The sequence below is a fragment of the Passer domesticus genome, chromosome 10, assembly GCF_036417665.1.
Source record: "Passer domesticus isolate bPasDom1 chromosome 10, bPasDom1.hap1, whole genome shotgun sequence".
NCBI lineage: Eukaryota > Metazoa > Chordata > Aves > Passeriformes > Passeridae > Passer > Passer domesticus.
In genome coordinates, this window is record NC_087483.1 from 41308742 (window position 1) to 41323573 (window position 14832).

The 14832-nt window shown below is 40.6% G+C and overlaps 1 protein-coding gene across 6 annotated transcripts in view; it reads left to right on the forward strand.

Annotated features, from left to right (window-relative positions):
* MBD5 (methyl-CpG binding domain protein 5) overlaps positions 1–14832 on the forward strand; it is a 121218-nt gene that overhangs the window by 61229 nt on the left and 45157 nt on the right. For 4 of the 6 annotated variants that reach the window (XM_064435299.1, XM_064435296.1, XM_064435300.1 and 1 more), the window contains 3 exons: positions 2899–3034; positions 8821–9012; positions 12432–12489. The gene's annotated coding sequence lies outside the window, so the exon portion shown is untranslated. Of the gene's footprint in view, positions 1–2898; positions 3035–8817; positions 9013–12431; positions 12490–14832 lie in introns of all 6 variants that reach the window. The other 2 variants (XM_064435297.1, XM_064435302.1) reach the window with 2 other exon arrangements.

Genomic DNA, 14832 nt, shown 5'->3' on the forward strand with positions numbered 1-14832 from the left:
CTCAGGAGTGATCCAATGTGAATTCTGTTAAACTCACTGGGGAACCATCCATTAATCTGAGCAAGAATAGAATCAGAATTCCAGAAACTGAATCCTGCTTTAGGGGATTGTTCAGATCCCTTCCTGATTCTTTTATCAATGCATGGGACAATTAGTGGTGCTAATTAGCAGCATCACTTTGGAAGAGCTTCATGGAGGGAGTGGAGTGACAAGGACAGAGCAGGCAGGGCTGGAGCTGGGATGGAATTCCTTCTCTGTGGAAATTCATTGTGAGTTTTCTCAGCCTTTCCATAATCATTTCAGCTGGAGCCTGAATCCAGAGCAGTCTCCTCTCTGCTCCATGGCAGCACCTGCCCTGCAAGAGAGTTTAAAATAATCAAGATTTGCCAGTTAGGGAGATTTGTGCCAAGAATTTTGAAGGAAAAAGTAACAGAGTTTAGAGAAGTTTATGTTATTTGCTTTGGGGAGGATTTTGTTTTAAACAATGGCATAATGTCATGTCTAAAAGAAGACACTTTATTATGTGATGATGAAGTGTCATGCGGCAGAAATATAAACTGTTGGTGTGCTTGTTGCATGAAATTTCTTTTCTCCTGATGAGTTTGGGGCTTTGGGAGAAGAGATTCCTCTGGAAGTCCAGGTATCCTTCTTCTTTTGTACTTTCAGCAACATAGGAGAAATAGGAGGAAAAACAAATTGGCATTTTACAGACCTCAAATTCTTTGTTTATCTTCTCAGCTCTCATCAGTTTCTCAGTTATCTCTATATTAAATTAAAGATCAGTGAAGGAGAAAAGTTGATTACATTTCCATTGTGAGCCAGAAAACAGCCGTGCTTGTACACCAGGTATGCAAAGGGGCTGAGGGAAACAAATCAGGTTTTCAGAGTGCTGTGTTACAGATGAATGAAAATAATTTGTAAATTATTCATCAAATTTAATTCTAAGTTGTTTTGAGAAAACCAAAATAAATTGGGACGTGTGATTGTTGGAGAGACCTTTATTCTCCAGCCTTTACAGGTGTAAATCTTGAGTATGAACTTCATCAAGATGTGGAGAATGTCCAAACTGCAGGGAGAAGTATCAGCTACTCAGGATTTACAGGACTGAAATATTGACTAAACTGATGTCTTGATTTTTTCCTCTTGCAAATTAAAACTCTTTTTTTTTTTTTTTTTGTTTCCCAAAACTGAAGACACAAAAAAACTGATAATATCCCTTCTCCCATCTTGTGTGCTCAAAGCAGCATTGCCAAACCTTTGAAAACCATTCCTCACATCTATATATCACATTTGGCAAGTAAACACGTCACTAGGTTAGCCTTACATATCTCACACACATAAAGAAATAGAGCACTATGGTATATTTATAACAATGTGTAATGTAATTTAAAGGAATGTGATAGTTTGTTGGCCTTCCAGCTGATTTCTGAATTCACTTCTGAGGAGGACCTGCCTGGATTTTGGTGTTTCTTTGAGCTCTGGTGTTGTTCACGTGCTCCGTGGTGGTGTTAGGCAGTTACAGTTCATCTCTGGAGTTCTGTTCATCTGGCCAACTTGTTGTGGCACACGAGCTCAGGAAAGGCCATATGTTCTGCAAAGGTAGCCCTGGAAGGTGGGGTAGCTGCTTCTTCTTTTCCTTCTGCCATCTGTTCTGCTTTAACTTCATTTTCTGCAGACGCCGTGTCGAGCAAATACTCAGATAATAGATGGGAATTCTAATCAGTGTGGAAGGAAGATTATTGTTGCCAACAATAGTCAGGTATTCAGATTTTTTTAGACATTTCCCTTGCTCTTTGGCGTTGCAGCAGTTAAAATTTAGAATTAGGAAGCTATAAATAAATAAATAAATAAACATTTTTATTTAAACCACAAATGCTCTGAGATGTTCCCATGAACACAAAAGAGATTTTCAGAAATAAAAAGAGCAAACATCCTGGATTTCTCCAAGTGCCTGCTGCTCTTTCCACTTGGAGTTTCTCCTGGCTGTCCATGTGCCACTCCTTGCTGCTCCAGCCCAAGCATTCCTGCAGCCACAGGGATTAGGGGAGGATCTGGGTTAAGACTAATCCAGCAGAAATACACAAATCCTGGGCTGATCCAGGAGGGACTCGGGGAGCAGGAGCACGGGGATGAGTTGTGCCCTCTCCACCTCAGGAATTCCCTCCACAGGAATTCCCTAAAACTCCAGGAAAATGGAGAAAAAAAATCAGAATTTCCAGGCTTTGTGCTGAGCAAACAGCAGAGCCCTGATTTAGGCCAGACCTTCTGGCTTGAGTCTGAATTAGGGAAACCTGAAAATCCTGCGAGCCCTGTGGTTACTCCAAGCATAATCATGTATATAATGTGTATTTTCACCCACTTTTCCTGCTGCTTATAGGAATAAAATTAAATACAAGGTCATGATTTGCCATCACTTGTTCAAGTCACAGAATTCTGCTTGGTTTAGGGGGAAAATCTACAAGGCATTTGGGGGGAAAAAAAAAAAGCCTACAAGTCTGTAACCTACTTTCAATGGTTCTAAACTACTTTGGGGGTTTTTATATTAATTTATAGAAGTGTCCATGTGTGTGAGTGTGTATAAAAAGAGATGTGTGTATAAATAAACAAAACTGGGCGTCTTTTTGCTATTTTAGTTCTCTGAAATTTTGTGGTGGATCCTCTCAAGAATATCTCATTTGGAAGTCCTTTTCTCCATTCTCCAGCTGTGTGGGCTGTGTTTTTAGAGCCCTAAATTCCCAACAAGTGTAAAGCAGGGAAGATGCTGCCTGAGCTGGACTGTGGGAGCTCTCCTGGTTCTGTGTGCATGGGCAGAGAAGTCAGGGATCCTTCCAGAGGGAATTCAAGAACAATTTCCCTTTCTGCAAGTCTCCCTTTAGCACAACGTGTATTTTCTTGCAGGAAGAAGAGGCTTCACCACAACAAAACGGGCAAAAACCACAAAGACTTGAAGAAACAGCACTTCTCTAATTCTTCCCAAAATTCCCAGAACCACCAAATCCTAAAGGATTGCACCCAGCAGTCTTCCTGATTTCAGGTGGGTGAGTTCTCTCTGTGTGCCAGCCCAGGGAAGTTGGGGATTCCCAATCCCTGGAATGTCCAAGGCTGGGCTGGGCAGGGCTTGGAGCAGCCTGGGACAGTCCCATGGCAGGGGAGAGGATGGATGGGATTTGTGTCCCTTCCTATTATTGTAGTTTTAGAGGTTGTGGGATTTTAATTGTTGGTTGTAATTTAAAGTATTTAAAAGTTTTTTTTTTGTTACAAGGTAATATATAACTTTCTAGTTCAATGAACAGTTGTTACAAGGTGTATTTTGGTTTTTGAACTTATTACTTTTAGTTGTTTTTACTGCATTGTGGATATTTTTATTCTATTGATTTTTCTTACTTTTGTACACATATACTTCTTTTATAATTTCTAAACTCTTAGATTACTTAATTGTAATGACAATTACTGTAATTGTCTATACAACCACACCCCTACATTATAAACCCTTCACCATCTTATCAATGCAGTTTCTCACTTAAAGTATATTTTTTCTTACAACTATAGTTGTAAGAAACATAAGTTTATGCTTTTTCTGCTTAATGTCTGTGTATTGTATTTTTACATCAATCTAAGGTTGTAGATCAAATTCTTCAGTGTCTCTGGAATTTCTGTTTTTCTGATTTCCACACCTTCACACCCAAACCAGTCTGGAGTTCTCTGATTTCTCTGAAATGAAAGACAGTGCAATTAATAAATAAAATTTGGTGTGACTTTTTCCCTTAACAAAATAACAAATACTGTAAAGAAAATCAGACAGAACTGGATGCTCCCAAACAAAAGCTGCTGCTGTTATTTTCCAGCATGGAGCTCATGGCTCTAATTTGGAATTAACTGGTTTGGAGGAGAGGTTTTTAGTTATGCCACAGAGTAAATAAGAAAAATAACCTAAGAAACAGCCAATAATCAAGTTGTTTGATTTAGAAGAAATGCATTTAAAACCCAGCAATATAAAAAGAGAACTGGCTGACTGCCACCCTCTTTTCTACTCATTTGTGACAGCACACAGTTAAAAAGTTCAGTTTGTTGCTCTTACAGGAATAACAGATTTTGGTATTTTTTATGTTTACTCATAAAAAGTATCTATAATTTTAGATCCTCCAAATACTGCAGTTGTAAGAATATTGTTTGTATCTGGAGAGATTAGATGGGGACAGGATTTTTTTTAATCTGTTAGCACAGATTTGTTATGTAAATAGGAAGCTCACAAAGGAAGGAGACAGCAAAAGGCTCTGAAAAAACAGATGTGTCTCCCCCAGAAATAAAGTCACCACTGCATTCCTGCAACTTTTTGGGAAGTTTACTGTTAGGGATGTGCATGGAATAAAAAAAACCCAAATTCTAATTCCACTGTGTGAGTCCATTTCCATACGCTCAGTACAGATAATTTTATCATTAATTTATTGTTGCTATTTAATTTTGATAACTTCACAATCAGATTATTCATTTAAATGAATTTCTGTGATGCTTTGCTGTGGATTTCTCGGGGCTCCTTTCCCTGCTGCTCCTCCAGTCCTTAGCACTGGCCATGTGACCCAGATTTTTTAAGCCCTGCTATGACTTTAGGTTTTATTCTTGGGCTCTTTCATCCATCTCTTGGAATTGTTTCCAGTAAATTAGAGTTTTGCAGTGGTTGCTGTGATTAGCATTCTATGCTCATGGGGAATTCTTCATGAAAATGTCTCTGATCAATACCTTTCAATGTGTTTAAACATTAACATATAATTTTATATGAAGAATGTTACATCCACAGTGGAATTATGATCTAAAATACATTTTTATGCTAATTCTTTAATGGTAGGTTATACCATCTTGCTATCTGTTTTTGTTACCATGAAGATAAATTATAATTATATGAATAACCTGCATTAAATGCTTGTATTTTGAAATACTTCCATTCAGTATTATCTGTATATTCAATAATATCTATGGACTGAATGTTCCTTGTTAATGCAGGGTATTAAAACCAGGTAAACCCTAAACATTGACATTTTCTAGTGCCCCAGTGCTTGAGAAAATCTAAATATGTATTCATCATTTATAGGGTGTCATTTCTAAAGTCATATTGGCTGGGGAAGGACTTTACAGAGTTAATAATTTTTATTTTAAGTACTTTGCATGTGAAGAAAGCCCATTCTGAAAGGCTCTGCCAGGTTGGTAAATGCAGTTTGAGACAACCAAGAGTCATTAATGCCCATTTTTACAAAATGCTGGGCCCTAGTTTTGCACTGAAATTGGGAAGATCAATTGAGAACTTATTTAAATTGGAGATAGTGATGACATCGGTGAAGCCAAACTGCAGGTTTTGCTTCTCAACTTCATTAAGATATTTAAATAGTCATGGGAAATGCTGTATTTGGTTTCACAGGCAGTGCACTTTGTGACTTTTGCTGTCACAGGGTGGTGTTGCACCCTGTTTGTTTGGCTGATCTGAAATGTTTCATTCCCATTTTCTGTCAGGGTTTTCTGTGACAGGAGAAGGTTTTAACAACAACCCAGACCTTCACTGGGATGATAAATGGCTTTCAAAGAGATTCCAAAGAGGTGATTTGAAAATCAGAACTAATTCTTCCCATTTGCTGAAGGATTCAAAAATCACTGATGTTACATTTGGTTTAATGAAGATTTATTTGGGGAAAAATGTGAAATGCCCAATTATTGTGAATTTGATGCCCAAGTGTGCCTGTGCTGAGTCCTCTGGCTCTGGCACCCAAGGGTTTAAAGGCCCCATTAACTCTTTGGGATGTGCCTTTGACCTGATGAGCTCCAATCCATTTCACCTCTGGAAAAATCCAATTAATTGCCTCCAGTCCTGGGCAGGCTCCTCTGAGAGTCAGAGGGATTCCAGCTGGGAATCAGTGCTGGGGACACCGAGCCTCTGGAGCAGCACAGGGAGGGTGGAAAGGGCTCAGGAGCAGGCAGGTGTTAGGGAATCATGAGCCATTCCCTATATTCCTATAAGGAATAATGAGCCATTTCCTATATTCCTATAGGGAAAAATGAGCCATTCCCTATATTCCTATAGGGAAAAATGAGCCATTCCCTATATTCCTATAGGGAAAAATGAACCATTCCCTATATTCCTATAGGGAATAACGAGCCAAGGCCAGGTTTAGAGCAACCTGGACTAGGGGAAGGTGTCCCTGCCCATGGCAGGAGCTGGGATCAGCTGATCTTTAAGGTCCCTTCCATCCCAAACTGTTGGAATGTGAGCCTCTCTGAGTTCCTCAGAGAGAGGCATGAATGCAGGGGTTCAGTTAAAGCCTTTAGAGAAATTAAGATTATATTGAGAAGTGTAGGTTTAAGTTTTAAGTAAGTGCAAGTTGTAGTTTTAAATAAGTAGAAATACATTTTAAGTGCCTTAAGAAACTGTGTTAGCTAGTAAAGGCCCTAAAGCTTAGTTTAAAGTTCAGAAACTTAGTTCCAGACTTAACAAAAACATAGCAGAACTTTGCTTGGGTCTCTAGAACAGATAGAAACATGAACATAAACCAAACCATTCTGGGATTCCGTGATCCAACAACTTCTGTTTCAGCTGGGGATTCACCAGTGTCCTGTACCTGAGCCAAGACTCATTTATAGCTCATCATTTATAGCTCAGCTCATCATTTGAAGCTCAGCATTTGTGGCTCATTGTTTATAGCTCACCAGTGGATTCCTGCAACTTTTTGGGAAGTTGACTGTTAGGAGTATGCATGGAATAAATAAAATATAAAAAAAAAAAACCAACCCAAATTCTGTAGTCACTGTGTAAGTACATTTCCATACGCTCAGTACAGATAATTTTATCATTACTTTATTGTTGCTACTTAATTTTGATAAATTCAAAATCAAATTATTAATTAAAATGAATTCCTATGATACTTTGCTGTTGATATCTCGAGGCCTTTAGAAGAAGCTCCTTCTGGTGGTGGAACTTTTGTCTGGGTTTGGAAAGCCAGGTGTCTGCTAAGGAAGGCAGAGCCTCTCCTGAAATGGAAAATGTAAACCCTCTCCCTGTGAATTATTATAAATTTGAAATTAAGGGGCTCTGAGGTAAAGATGTGGGAATAGGAATAACAGTTCTTTACTGGGAAAACTAAAAATATAAATGCAATAGTACAAAAAGAAAACAAACCCCTGGCAGAGTGAGAGCAGGAGCTGAGCCCTGTGGGTCAGGGGGTGGCACAGCCCCATCCCAGGGGGGCTCAGCCCTCCTGCAGTGCCAGCTGGGCTTCTGCTGGAGCAGGGATCCTCAGCAAGGGGGGAGCTTTCCTCTGGAGCTCCAGGGGGCTGGAGATGGGCCTGGTGCTCCTGTGGGAATGCAGGGCAGGAGAAAGCTGCTCCTGTGGGAATGCGGGGCAGGAGAAAGCTGCTCCTCTGGGAATGCAGGGCAGGAGAAAGCTGCTCCTGTGGGAATGCAGGGCAGGAGAAAGCTGCTCCTGTGGGAATGCAGGGCAGGAGAAAGCTGCTCCTCTGGGAATGCAGGGCAGGGGAAAGCTGCTCCTCTGGGAATGCAGGGCAGGAGAAAGCTGCTCCTCTGGGAATGCAGGGCAGGGGAAAGCTGCTCCTCTGGGAATGCAGGGCAGGAGAAAGCTGCTCCCGTGTGAATGCAGGGCAGGGGAAAGCTGCTCCTGTGGGAATGCAGGGCAGGAGAAAGCTGCTCCTGTGGGAATGCAGGGCAGGAGAAAGCTGCTCCTGTGGGAATGCAGGGCAGGGGAAAGCTGCTCCTCTGGGAATGCAGGGCAGGAGAAAGCTGCTCCTCTGGGAATGCAGGGCAGGAGAAAGCTGCTCCTCTGGGAATGCAGGGCAGGGGAAAGCTGCTCCTCTGGGAATGCAGGGCAGGAGAAAGCTGCTCCTCTGGGAATGCAGGGCAGGGGAAAGCTGCTCCTCTGGGAATGCAGGGCAGGAGAAAGCTGCTCCTCTGGGAATGCAGGGCAGGGGAAAGCTGCTCCTGTGGGAATGCAGGGCAGGAGAAAGCTGCTCCTGTGGGAATGCAGGACAGGAGAAAGCTGCTCCTGTGGGAATGCAGGGCAGGGGAAAGCTGCTCCTGTGGGAATGCAGGGCAGGAGAAAGCTGCTCCTGTGGGAATGCAGGGCAGGAGAAAGCTGCTCCTGTGGGAATGCAGGGCAGCAGAAAGCTGCTCCTGTGGGAATGCAGGGCAGGAGAAAGCTGCTCCTCTGGGAATGCAGGGCAGGAGAAAGCTGCTCCTCTGGGAATGCAGGGCAGGAGAAAGCTGCTCCTCTGGGAATGCAGGGGGCAGAGGCTGCTGTGCTGTCCCAGGCTCAGATTGTATCCAGGTAGGAATGCTTGGCTCCTCCCCTGGGCAGAGCATCTCCCAGTGGGATGGTGGAATTTGATCAGCCATGCAGGGACACTGACTGGCCATGGACAGAAGATAATTAACAATTAATGGCCCATGGACAGCAGAGATCTCCTGGAGGGAGGATTGGTGTGGGAGAGATAAAGAAAAACTGCCCAATGAGCAGAAGATAACTGCCCCATCTCATAACAAAAACAGAATACACACCTCCAGCCTAAGAAAACCTACCTCACCAAGGCCTTTTACAGCATCGCAGCTCCAAAACTCAGCTTTTTGTCTTTAGCTGGAGGTTTTTGTGAGGATGAGCTCAACTCAAAAGGCATCTCCAGTTCCAGTCAAAGCCATTCCTTAGAAACAAATCTGACTTTGTTTATACTACAAAGCAATTGTGTAGGGGCTTACAAAGCAATCGAGACAAATGGAATTAAAACCTTTGGCTCATTGTTTTAATTGAAACCCTGTGCTTATCTCAGCAGATCTAAGTGGGGTGCAGGAGTTCCTCACATGAGGGGTGGAGGGAGGCAAGGAGCCGGCCCCAATGGACATAGCCCATCATCGAGAGCACCACAGGAGACTGTCTAGAGCAAAGCTCAAAGTGCAGCAGCAGTTCTGAAAAGCCTAAAAGATCCCCAAGATAACTTGAAGCAAGACCATGAGAAGCAATGTAGGTGAGTATTCTAAGGAAACTTGGGAATTTTTGGATTTTTGGTAGTTCCGCGCTGCGGCGGCGAAGTTTTAAGACAACGTATTTGAGGCAACATTAAAAAAAAAAAACAAGCAGAAGATCAGGCATCTTCAACATTTTATGGTGCTGAAGTAGAAAAATAAAGATTTCAGCAGTTCATGCCTTGGTGGAAGGTAGGCAGTCCACCCAAACATGGACTTTCTGATAAGAGAACAAAGAAAAAACTTTCCTGACCTCAGAGATTGTTCCAGCCAGCATGTGAAGCACAGCATTTTAATGGGGGAAAAACCACCATTTTGTGCTGCTGTGATTCAGCTGGAGCATTAGTCATAATTGGGAGTAATCTATTTTGACATGATCAAACAATAGAACTCCAGTTCTCTGTTGGAAAATCTGCAGCACCATTCCTGCCCTGGGTGGTGTTGGAGGAGCTGCCTGAGGTGGAGCCAGACCTCTCCAGCACAATATCAAATCAAATGCCCTTATTCTTCTAGATTTTCCTGATCAAAATACAAGGTTACACCATGTCAACAGCCAGCAGATGGGGAAAAGGAACGTCCTAGGAAGCTCAGAGAACACGCTTGGAAACGGAGCTATAAATACCAGGCTAATTCCATAGCTTTAAGATTTCTCCAAAGCTTTTTTAAATCCCTCCAGAAAAGGCTGAAGAGATCCCTAATCTGAAGTGGCCCAGTTGAAGGAATGTGTGTGGTTTTATTTTTAAAGAAAGTTACATCTACAGTAGTGTTGGGCATCTTAGTGAGTCACTGTACAATATTTGTTGGCTCAAAGTAAGGATTTTAAACACATTTTCATTCTTAGCAGGATTTTTATCTTCAGAGGAAATGTGGAATTCTGTCTGATCCTCTCTGAACTGATGTGTGCAGCATTCCCAGGGAATCATTGATGATCACAACTCATTTGGAATCCCTTTTTTGAGAGCTGTCCCCAATTAGGGAGAGCTGGCACAAGAGCTCCCAAATTCCTTGGTGGAATTTTATGTAAATCTCTTCTTCCCTGTGAGGGTGGGGAGGCCCTGGCACAGAATTCCCAAAGTTGAGGATTCCTCATCCCCGGAAGTGTCCAAGGCCAGGATGGAGGAACCTGGGGTAGTGGAAGGTGTCCCTGCCCATGGGACACCTGGATGAGCCTTAAGGTCCTTCCAACCATTCTGGGATTCTCCTTCCACTGGAATCTCTTCATTCCTTAAAAATATCCCAGATTTTCTTGGTGTGCCTTTGCTTTTGGTAAGATCAAAGGCAGGAGGTGTTTTGCAATATTGGACCTTATAATTAAAAAAATAATATTATAAAAATAATATTTAAAATTAAAATATTTCTTATTTATTTAAAAATAAATTTTGATGAATGTTTATTAAATTTTAGTAGATAAATGTCATTTAAATTGGTATTAGCCAGAGGAATGCAAAGCAGAGCAAGCAGCCCGTGCCAGATTTAGAAATCAGGGCTCTTAAAGAACAGCTGAAAGGGCTGGGTTTGTTTATTGTAGGAAAAAAGGGAACACTGTGGGATGGGCAGAAAAAAGAGATAAGAGGGTTTTATCAAAGCAGTGGTGGGGGTTGCTCTGTAGATTTAAAAAAACCCAAAAACTAAAAAGCAAGTTCAGGTTGCACCAAGTGCAATTTAGCAGAGATGGACAGAGAAAATAGGCCGAGGGTTTTTTTGTTTTATTTCACATCTGACTGCAAATCTGGATGGAAAACTGGGATATTTTACCTATCACTGTCAGGAAACTTTAAAAAACACACAGAGAAGGAGCTCCCAGAGAAAATTTCAGTAATTTTGACCTTCCCCACTGGCCATGGGCTCAGCATTTTGCTCTCCCTCTTCCTTCACATCCTCAGTTTAGTTGTCACCTTAATTTTGGGATTAAATTTGTCTCATTTCCCTGCAAACCTTTTCCATCCATGGCAGCACCTTTCAGCTGAAGGCATGCAGTAAAAGTGAGCCAAAGGACCTTTGTTTTCCTAAATAAAATGCTTTGAAAAGCTCAGAAGGAAATTTGGGTTGAGCAGCCTTTGGAAGTTGGAGTTGAGGAGCTGCTGCAGAGGAACAGGAGAAATAAATACCTGCAGCACCAAAGTTAAATGTGTTGTGATGAAGAGCTGCCTGAGTGGTTCCTTGCTCACATTTCCCCCAATAATTCACTTTTTGGAGCAGAACATCCTCAGTACCTGCGTGAGGCAATTCCAGAGCTGGTTTTTGGGGCACTTTCAGAGCATAAGGAACTGTTTGGTGTGAGTTGGGATATATGTTGTCCTTCAGCTGGGGTGAAGCAGTGCATTTTCCAGGCTCTTATCTTTTTTGGAGCTTTGTTCTCAACTCTTGGATGTGCTGCATCCTTAAAGGCCACATGGTTTTAATTTCTGGGTGCTTTACTCTCATTTTTCTTCTCCCTGCTTTGATGAGCTGGTGGAATTCTCTTATTCCTGACTGTGATTCACCCTTTTGTTTAGCTCCTTCTGAAGAGAACCAAACTTTTTCTGTCTGCTTTGGGGCCATTCCTCATGCAGGAAATTCAGATTTTTCAGAGCAAAGCCTGGCAGGGCAGAGCTGACATCACCAGCAGGTGCCACCTTGCTGTGCATTAAAAATAAATTTATCATGTTTGGGTGCATTAAAAATAAATATATCATGTTTTCCCCTCCAAGGAATGTTTCACCAGCCCTGCTCTGAAGCAGGGAATGTTTTATCCTAAAATCAGCTGGTTCATTTCCCAGGAGCCAGGCTCCACTCCTCACTTTACTGGCCAAGGAAATTTATCCTTATTAAGGTGATGGTGTGAAGACATCTGATCATTGTTATGTAAGAATTCATCCCCACAACACACAGACACCAACTTTGAGACACTTTGCTCCTTTTAGTGGGCTAAAAATACCTTGGCTTGCTGAAAAGTAAATCTGAGTGAAGGGGTTGGGGCAGCCAAACACTCCTGAAACACAAAATTTCATTTAAAAGTACTGGGGGGTGTGTACAGGCAAGAATTTTGATCATTTGTGTTGCCAGAATTCAGATTAAATGGAATAAGGCTGATTTTGTAAAAAGAAATCATTCACTGGCAGTTTTCTTAAATATTAGATTCTTTTTTCCATGCTGTGATGTTTGATGGAAATGAAATGTGTACAAAACAAGAAGTGGAAAGTTTTTCCATCATTTATCCTAAAAAACCTTTCTAAGTGTTTATAAATATGAAGAAATAATTAAGAGTCATTTAATATTGGAATCTTAATGCCCTTAGTGGGGTGTGTTGCTCACTATTGCTTATTTCTTGTTTTAACTGATTGTTATTTGCTTCTTTCTTGTTTGGGGAAAAATGTGAAATGCCCAATTATTGGGATAATAATTAAGTATTATAATTAATAATTAACTGATTGTTTTCCAGCTTGGAGTGAACAAGATGACCAGAGCCACCTTCAATCTAACCCTGAATGAGGAAAAAGGTCAGGATTTTTTCATTTTCACCTCAATCCCCTGTCCTGCCCTTAATTAATACATTAAAAATTACTTTCTATGGCCTTATTGGTTTCAAAGGTTTGAAATACCAAAACAAAGGTGATGTTTTGATGGCAGGGTGAGCAAGAGTATTTTTAAATCAAATGGGGAATTCAGGAAAAAGCTGACTCAGAGCAGTGTGAGTAGAAAAAGGGGCTGGAGAGGGAAAGGTCATGTATACAAATCTTCATCAAGATTGATTTTAAAATGATTAAACTCATAACTAATAAATCTCTGCTACACCAAGAAGGAAATATTTGGCATTTAAAAGAATTAAAACCACTTTATTTCTTTTAAAATACCCTTGAACTTTTGCATCCTTTTTTTTTTTTTTTAGAAAACAGAGAAAACCCTCTCAAATAAAACAGTGGGGCCAAATGCTCCAAATAGTTCTACATTCAATTAGTAAGTAATTATCTGCTAATGGAGAGATTAATCAGATTTTCAGGGTCCAGACTTCAGACTCTCCAATATTATTCCACTTATGCCAAATAAGGCAGGAGGGTTTGCACTGAGGTGTCTGAAGAGCTGATTTTTATTGTTCCCATATATTTTTTAATACCTTAAGTGTATTTTCATCAGGGAAATTGCTGAGCAGAGCTACGTAATTCAATAAACAGTTGAAAAAGGGGCACTTGGAGAAAAAATTCCAAGGCTCTAAAAATAGTACAGTCACATGATTACTACTTTGGCACAAAAGCATAATTTATGGGTTTAATTTGCAATCTTGCTACAGTTCTGACATTCTCCTGCACAGGAACTCGGGCTGAATAATTCCAATTATTGAAATATTGCTCCTTCCTCAACTTCAGGTGTCTGATACAAAGGAGGTGGATATTGTTTATTGAGACCTCTGCATTGAAAACATGGGAGGATGGCTTTCATTTTTGCCTTTTATTGCTTCATTTTTGGTCTCAAAATTAGTCTGAGGCTATTCAAAAATTGTTATTCCAGCGCTCGGAGCCTTTCCCTAAATTTCCAGGAATCTTGAATTTTTTCCTGTTTTTCAGTTGTTTAGCTAAAATCTATTTGAATTTCCATGGTCATTTTTTGAAAGAGTTCTGTTCCAGTATATTTTTTTTTCCTTTTCAATTCAGTCTTTATTTTCCCAGATTTCCATTTCCCTGGTAACCTCTGAAGTCAGTAATGTACAGCAGAGCTGAACACTTACAAATAGTTCTTTCCTCCTCAATTTCTGCATCAGTTTATTAGATATTTTCTGAACATTCTCTATGCAGGATTCCTGAAATTCATAGAATCTTCATTGTAAAAGAAGATTGAGGAACTCTGCTGAATAATATCAGCTTTTTGGAAGGCTGAAACTTAAGAACTGAAAGAAAATCCTCATTTCTTTATCCAAAGTCCCCTAAAATAAAGTGGATGTGAAGTTTCTCCATTCTCATTAACATATTCCTGATCATATTCCATTTAATAATATTCCCTAGGAAAGGTTGGGATAACAGTGACATCATTCTTAGCTGATTTCTGGTGTGCACCAAATATTAACCCTAATTTTGACAAAATCTGAGTGCTGCCATCGTGCTGAGGTCTGGGTCACATGCACAGACCTGTTGCCCTTGGAAAATAAAAAATCCATGTGGTGGAAAGCCTGGAACAGCATCCTGGGTGTCCTTCCACGGGGTGGACTTCATAAATATGTTATTAAATTATAAATAAATATTAAGAACAGCCAGGGGTGAGCGTTAAAAACAAAATACTTTTAGTTCCTGCCCTCTTTTTTGGCTCTTTTTGTGCAAAGCCTTTCAGAGGTCTCTGTATCTTGGGAGGATGGACTTTATCCATTCTTTCATTGGAAGTGACAGCCTCAGTTTTGGGAATTGCACAGAAAGATGGGTTAAAAGAATATTTTAGGGAGAAGATTTTAGGGATTGGTGCTGTCCATGAAGCAATCCTGCTCCTTCCCAGCTCAGCCCTGTTGTCCATTGGGTGACTTTACTGGCACAATTAAATCCCCAAAATTGAGGATACTCTGATTTTTCCCTGGTGGGAAGGTATCAGATTTCTATCTGATTACTGATATCAGATTTCTATCTGATTACTGATATCAGATTTCTATCTGATTATTGATATCAGATTTATATCTGATTATTGATATGAGATTTCTATCTGATCACTGATATCAGATTTCTGATTACTCATATCAGATTTATATCTGATCGCTGATATCAGATTTCTATCTGATTATTGATATCAGATTTATACCTGATCACTGATATCAGATTTCTGATTACTGATATCAGATTTCTATCTGATCACTTAGCAGCACCCTG